Source organism: Myxine glutinosa, chromosome 8 (genome assembly GCF_964187855.1).
Source record: "Myxine glutinosa chromosome 8, kmMyxGlut1.1, whole genome shotgun sequence".
NCBI lineage: Eukaryota > Metazoa > Chordata > Myxini > Myxiniformes > Myxinidae > Myxine > Myxine glutinosa.
Genome location: NC_136268.1, coordinates 56,817,272 through 56,824,941, shown reverse-complemented (window position 1 = coordinate 56,824,941; position 7,670 = coordinate 56,817,272). Strand labels below are relative to the sequence as shown.

The following is a 7,670-nucleotide window of genomic DNA, read 5'->3' as shown; positions in this document are numbered from 1 at the left end:
TCCTTGAGGGAGGACCGAGTAACATGTTACTCATTTTGCCGACCACGGAAGGGATGACAAGCTGAATCAACCTCACCTGGTATTAATTCAACAGATGAACAGGATTCGAACTCAGGACCTTAGGATCCCAAGCCCGCCGCCCTAACCATTAGGCCAACACCAGGTATTTTCAAACATAACTGCACAATGATAGAGGGGGGGGGGGGGGGGGGGATGGTTCACATCATCTATATAATAAGGGCTGTGTCTGTGACAGTGGCCTTGTGTGGGATGTGAATCAGTGTGTGAGGCCTACAGAATGTGGCTGCCTGCGTGATGCCCAATATTATGAAGTGAGTGCCATGACTGGCAAAGACCACAACACACTTGGCACGCACGAGTACCAGTTCACTGGTAATTCCCTGTTTGTCGTTGAAGGTGGCAAAAAGGGTTGGCGTCAGGTAGGGCATCCGGCCGTAAAACATTGCTTCAAAAAGGGGACCAAAAAACATCAACTACCACGGTCCCCGAAAAGGCCAACCCCCGCTTTGCGGGGAACAATGGCCTCTAAACGGTGGTATAAGGACTCGACTTTGTTATCCCTTTTACGCTGCACCCAGTGACCCAATGCCCCGGCACTAATGGATTTACGATCTACGAACCGCGCTCTTTGTTTATCACCTACAGCCATACTCGAAAAATCTGAATTAGCCGACGTTGGGGCCCAAAAGCATCCGATTAACGGCCGATACGACGCCATCTTACGACTCCATCGTATTGGCGTCTGCTGGGTGAAGGCGCAACAAGCCGTCCGCTGATTGGACAGTCGAAGGCGACAGCAAGCCGTCCACTGAGTGGACAATCCTGAGCATGCATTCCGCCATTTGTGCCGGTGTCGTCGATCGCGCTGTACGCTAACCTCATCAGGTGGGTTTACCATAATGTCTTCCATATACTGTGATTACAACGAAGTGAAACTGATCAGCAGCCCATCAGTAGCATATAAAGCAATAAATACCAAGGCTTCAGCTTCTGAAAGCTTAAAACAAAGTGTACTTCGCCGAGTGACGAAACGTAGGCGTAGGCCTCGGCCCTACCTATCCAGTTGTTTCCGTTGTGTAAGGGGGGGAAAAAACAAACATTTTGGCCTCAGATCTTTGAGAGTACGCCGTTCCGTGAACTTTTTGAACGGGCCTCGTATGCCATGCTTCGTCAACGTTGGGTTGTTTTTAAATGATTTGAAGGATTAACTTAAGCACCTTGAATAGAGCAGTTTATTGTTCCTCAAAGACCAGTGTGTAAGTTGACTCAATATGATGGTAACTTTGCAATTCCTGCGTTGTCTCTGAATCAGCTGGCTGAGTCATATTGGCGTAGGGTAGGTCATGATCAGCCCCCCCCCCCCTCCCTTTCGTTTCACCAACTCCTGCATCTGCCACCGTTCATGATTATCAAAGTAGGCTTCACCCTGTTCACGATAAGGTAGAAATCAGAGTTGTATATGAAGAGATAAAAGGATGCCATTGACTTCGAGACGGTACGTGATATTTTCAAAAGTGTATCGTAGCGTTGTCATTTAAGTAGATTGCAATAAATACGTTGTTCATATACGCACTCTTCATTCTCATCTTTCTTCCTAACTCTTACTCGGACAAGCAAATCCCCTATGCCATCCATAATGGTACACTCTATCCATACACCACATCCTCCCTTCCGTGGATGTTCCACGGGTTTCGGCTAGTATATATAATTTTCTTAGGAATTCGGTATTCTTCATGCTGAAAACGAACAAGGCTGACGGCTCTTGTTCTATTGTGGAGTGTCTTGTTCTTCATATAACTTTTTGAATTCCCTCCATAGATATTGTTTGTTATTAATTTCAATGTTTTCACTTTGCTATACCAACTCATCAAAACACCATGATGTATAAAAAAAATATGCATACTGAATAAACAAAAACAGTGTTGTATTACAAAATGCACCCCAAAAACCTTGCATCCCAAGACGTGTTAACACAGGCACAAACATTCGATTTGGTTTGAAACAAATGTACTTGAAGGCTTGTGTTCGTTTGATATGATGCTTGCTGCTTTCTTGATGGAGTGATCGTTTTTTAATGCAGAAAGACCAGATGATAAATTGCATCACCATCAGAGTGACGTGCAGACACTGCTGTTCCATGATTGGTTTCTGAAGGCAGTTAATGCTTTTCTGATGTAATACTTGCACAAACATTCAGTGAATTATCTGGCACACTGGGCTTGCAAAGAGAACCTTTTTGACAGTTAATTTGCACCAAAGCCAATTAACTCCCATTGTCATACCTGTCCACGAAATTTTAATTACTGCACTTTACACCAAATACAGTAAGTTCATATTAAAACAGTGCCTTGTACTGTACGTACCTATGCATATGGTTACAACTGAGTCCATAAGTACCATGGTATCATAAATATTTTTATCAATGCTATAAATAATAACGACCATTATAAACAAAACACGATTAATTGCAATGGGAACAAACTGTTCTGAATTATTTGTGGCACTGTTGCTTTTCATTAAAAAAAAAAACTAGATCGATACTCTGACGTCACGGCGTCGACCGATATGCCTCCGCTCACATTATTATATCATTATATAAACTTGTTCCAAGTTTGATTTTAATCCATTCAGCTGTTGTCAAGTATCACATTTTTACCTGGCATGACCTCTGACGTCACCAACATCACCTCACTCCTCACCTTTGCCAAAATATAATCAGTTCATCTTTGCATCATAATATATACTTGTACCATGTTTGGGCAAAATCCCATAACCGGTTCAAAAGTTAGAACAGTAACAGGATTTTTACTTAATGACTTTTGACCTAGTGACCCCATAATCTAATCAGTTCATATTTGCATCATTATATAAGTTTAGGCAAAACCCTATCACTGGCTCACAAGTTATCATGGTAACAGGATTTTTACCGAACATGACCTTTGACCTCTTAACCCAAAAATATAATCAGTTCATGTTTACATCATTATACATACCTGTACCAAGTTTTAATTTAAATCCCTTCAGCTGTTCTCAAGTTATCCCATTTTTACCTGACATGACCTCTGACCTTTGACCTATTGATGCCATAATCCTATCAGTTCATCTTTGCATCATATATGCTTATACCAAGTTTGTTCAAAATCCCATCACTGGTTCACGTGTTGGCGCGGCAACATAATTTTTACTTAACCTGACCTCTGACCTTTGACCCCAACATCTAATCAGTTAATCTTTCCATCATTATACATACCTGTACCGAGTTCGACTTTTATCCCTTCTGCCGTTCTTGTTATAACACTATTACCGATTTTGACCTTTGACATCTTGACCCAAAAATCAAGTCAGTTCATCTTTGCATCATAATACATACTTGTTCCAATTTCGGTCATAATCCAATCACTTGTTCACAAATTATCGTGGTAATAGGACCTTTTTTTTTTACCTAACATGACCTCTGACATTTGGACTTTGACCTCGTGACCCCAAAATATAGTCAGTTCATCTTTATCTCATTATACATACCTGCACCAAGTTTGACTAAGATCCCTTCTGCCGTCCTCAAGTTATCTTGGTAACGAAAACCTATCATGGACGGACGGCCAGACAGTCGGACGAACAACCCGAAAACATGAAATAGCCTTTTAAACAGAAAATGTAGATTTGCTTATCAGGTCGCACTATTCAACCAGCAATTATTTGTGAAGTCAAACGGATGCTCTACTGAGTGCCATTCTACTTTGTTCTGTTTTGCCAAGTGTCGCTCCATGAGTGATCTTTCATCCTCAATGTTACTCCATGACGTGTCAGTCCATTAGGACACTGGAAACATAGGAAAGTTTGTTTGTTTTTTCCTATCCTTCCTATGTTTCTGTTTCTGTTTCTGGACTTTTGACTCACCCTGTATATAGATTATCCAATCAATATATGTGGGAAAACTACGTACCCAGACCAGGAATTGAACCCAGATCCTCTGGTGAACCATACCAGTGCTCTGCCATCTGGGCTATCTGTGTGACTAAGTCAAACAGTGGCGAATAATATAATGAAAAGAAGCACACTTTATACAAGTTTCTTATTTATAAATACTACTCACACTGGAGACACAGGACTGACGGAGCCCCAATGACAGACCACATATGACAGACATTATGTTATGTTACACTACCACCTGCTATGGCTAATGATCTGTATAGTAAGGGTTTGAGGATTGGCAGGGATGAAAGCAAAAGCACTGATGAGAGCATCAATAAATAAAAAGAAAAGTTGTCTCAGCAAAAAAATGTTGGCCGCCTCATTGAGCTCGCCCAGGGCTCCTTCATGACCATGGCTGAGGGGGAAGGAGGCATCTTGCGATACCCACGTGAACCTGTAGTTGGACAGAGGTGTACAGAGCTACAACAGATTCGAAGAGTGATTCTCACGCGAAATAAGTGAAGGAATTACTGAGTCACAACATCACCAACTGCCTGCCCCTTGATTCGAATTGACTCACTTTGGGCTCCAAATCTTCCCATTCTAACTGTAAAAAGTCTCCACTCTCTTGCGCCTCTGCCTCGAGGAGACCAAGGCCTGGAATACACCTCCCCAGTCGAGCAATCTATGAGTTGCAGTGTTCTATGTCCCCTGGGGTGGTGATTTATACCCTAGGGCGAAGTGGAACCATGGTGAAACATAATAATATGTTGATAAACGAAAAGGTAGGGAATAGGGAAGACTGGATCTGTATCCCTCTTTTTTTTTTTTGGCATACAAGATCAAGGCTCGTGTAAGAACTAACATTAATCAATAAAAGACAAACTGACACATAAAACATAAGATAAAGGGAGCAGGAGACAAGATGGGGAGACATAGGGAAGCACACAAGTACAACATTTGAGATCAGGGACATTGGGAGATCTGTGGGATGGAGAGGGCTTTGTGGGGAGGAGGCACGGGAAGGGGGGGGGGGTGGGAGGGAGAGGTATAAAACACATGGGCATTGCTAGGACTTCCAGGAAAGAAGTCAGAATTTCAAAAAAGTGGATCTGGGGTGAATTAACGGGGGTAGAAAAGATCAAGGTTCTGGATGGGGAAAGAGAAGAGATGGTGGTGAACAGCTGTTATCAAGATCTGCAAGGAGGAGTCGGATTGAAGAGAGTGTGGGAATTTGTTCCAGAGGTGGGAGAAAAGGGGAATGAAAGAGTGAAGGTGAGCAGAGAGTCTTGATTTTGGCAGTTTAACCATAAGAGGGTTACTGACAGATCTTGTGCGACCTATAGGAATATTTGGGGGACATTGCACAGAGAGAGCTGGGGGAGCTGGAGAGGAGTCAGTAGAAGACAGAAAGACCACCAACCTGCCTGCGGTAAGCGAGTGAAAGGCCCTCAGAGTTAGCTTCATCGCGGGAGATTCCAATGATTCTGAAAGCTTTGGTTTCAACAGCGTGAAGCTGAGCTAGGTGTGAGGTGGGAGCATCGGCCTGGAGGGGGGAACAGTGTTCCAGTGAGCTGCGGATGAATGCCTTGTATGTGTTGAGGAGCTCAGGTGTGCCAAGGAAGGACTTTGCACGACGGATGATGCCCAGACTGGCTTTGAAGGCCAGCTTGAAAATGTGGTTTTCCCAAGAAAGATCATGGCAGATAGTGAGACCCAAAAGCTTGAGTGACAGAACTTCTTGGAGAGGATTGTTGAGAAAGTAGATGGGAGGGTTTTCCAGACAATCTTTTTGGAGAGACATAATGAGAGTGTGAGATTTGTCAGGATTGAAAGACATGTTCCACTTGTTTGACCAGTCTGTGATTTTGTCCAGGTCTGCAGAGAGTGAGGAGGCAGCAGACTGCCGATCTGAGGGATGAGGTATGGAGCAGCAGAGAGTGGAGTCATCAGCAAAGAGTTAGAGAGGATTTTCCAGAGAGTCGGAGAGATCATTGATGAAGACAAGAAAAAGCACAGGGCCCAGAACACGACCTTGGGGAACTCCAGCCAGAACAGGAAGGGGAGATGAGAGAAATCCATTCAGGGCCACACGTTGACTATGATCAGAGAGGAAGTCTGCAAGCCATGTGTGGATATTTCAATGGATACCATAGGAGGAGAGTTTGGTGAGCAGAGCGGGGTGCCAGACCATATCGAAGGCACGTGATATGTCAAGGGAGACAGCTCTGATTTCCTGTTTGGCATTAAGGACCTCCATCCATTGTTGAGACAGTAGAAGTAGCATGTCCAGAGTAGAGTGACCTGGTCTGAATCCAAATTGATGATCCGAGATCAAGCCTTTGGAGAAGAGGAAGTATTGATGTCAGAAGCGATGATTGATTCCATGACCTTGCTGATTATTGGGAGCAAGCTGATTAGTCTGTAGTTGTAAGTATCTGTGTTTGCACCTTTTTTGTGTAAAACGGTGATGTTGGCTGAATTTTTTTGTTTAGTTTTTCTGTATGAATCCTCTTGGTTACATGACATCCATGTGCACTATTCCCAAAATATGTGTACAGATGTGGTATTTTATAACATTTATCTTTCGTTGGCTTAGCGGTTAGGGTGCCGGCTTGGGATCCTGGGTTCGAATCCAGGTCGATCGCTGAATTAACGCCAGGGGGGTTGACTCAGCCTGTCATCCTTCCGAGGTCGGCAAATTGAGTATCAGCTTGCTGGGATGAATGATCCCGGTGTGTACCCCGGTTTAGAATAGGTACACCGTATCCCTGCGCATCGTCAGAGGTGACCAAGGGTTGGCGTCAGGAAGGGCATCCGGCCATAAAAACATTGCCTCAAACAGGGAACCATGATTGTCATGGGGCCCGCAAGGCTAACCCCCGATCTAGCAGGGAAAATGGCCTTAAAATGCTTGTTGTATTTCTCACTGCTAAGCAACATAAGGCCTGAACCACAGCTCTGCCTCCTTTCCTATCTTCAGCAACATGTTGTGTTTCTTCCATAGTAATTTCCGCTTCCATTAGATCCTTCTCCACTGTTTGATTCCACTTGGTTATTGGTTTACCCACTGACCTTCTACTGTTCATCCTGCTTTGGTATATTATTTTCACTTTCCTTTCCTCATCCGTTCTTTTAATATGTCCAAACCTTTTCAGTTGAGATTTATGTCTTCTTGCACTCATTGGAATTTGTTCAGGCCTTTCTCTGATATCTTATAAAATCATCCCATTGTATTTCAACATGGTTCTCTACAAGTGTATTTCAAAGGAATGTTTTTTCTTCTTTGCTTTTAAGGGTCCATACGTATGATCCATTTATCAAAATCGGAGTCGCTATTGCAATGAATATCTTCATTTTTACCTTTTCTGATATATCCTCCTGTTCCACAACAGCAATTTTAGAGTGTTGCAGGCTGTTGCAGGCTGTTGCAGCTCCTGCCATTCTTTTTGTCATACATTTTCTTATTTTTCCATTTGATGTTGAAATGGACCCACGATTTGTTAAACGAATTTGTTTGCTTTAAATGATGCCTTCTTATTTTTATGTATGGCATTTCTTCTTGTCTGTTCACTAATATTATTTTACTTTGATGTTTCCTAATTGCTAAAGCAAGAGTTATTTCTTTTATCATTAACAGTAATATATTAAGGATTTATATGATATCTGCCAATAGTGCGATAGTATCAGCAACATTTAGATCTTGAACAGTTTCTTCACCGAGTGTTGCGCCATCA

At 42.9% G+C, this 7,670-nt stretch overlaps 1 long non-coding RNA gene across 1 annotated transcript in view; it reads left to right on the top strand.

Annotated features, from left to right (window-relative positions):
• The first annotated feature begins 746 nt into the window (after positions 1–746).
• The window catches only part of LOC137432072 (uncharacterized), a 99,042-nt gene continuing 92,118 nt past the window's right edge, over positions 747–7,670 (top strand). Inside the window, exon 1 of the long non-coding RNA XR_010985396.2 lies at positions 747–906. This is a non-coding gene — a long non-coding RNA (uncharacterized LOC137432072). The remainder of the gene's footprint in view (positions 907–7,670) is intronic.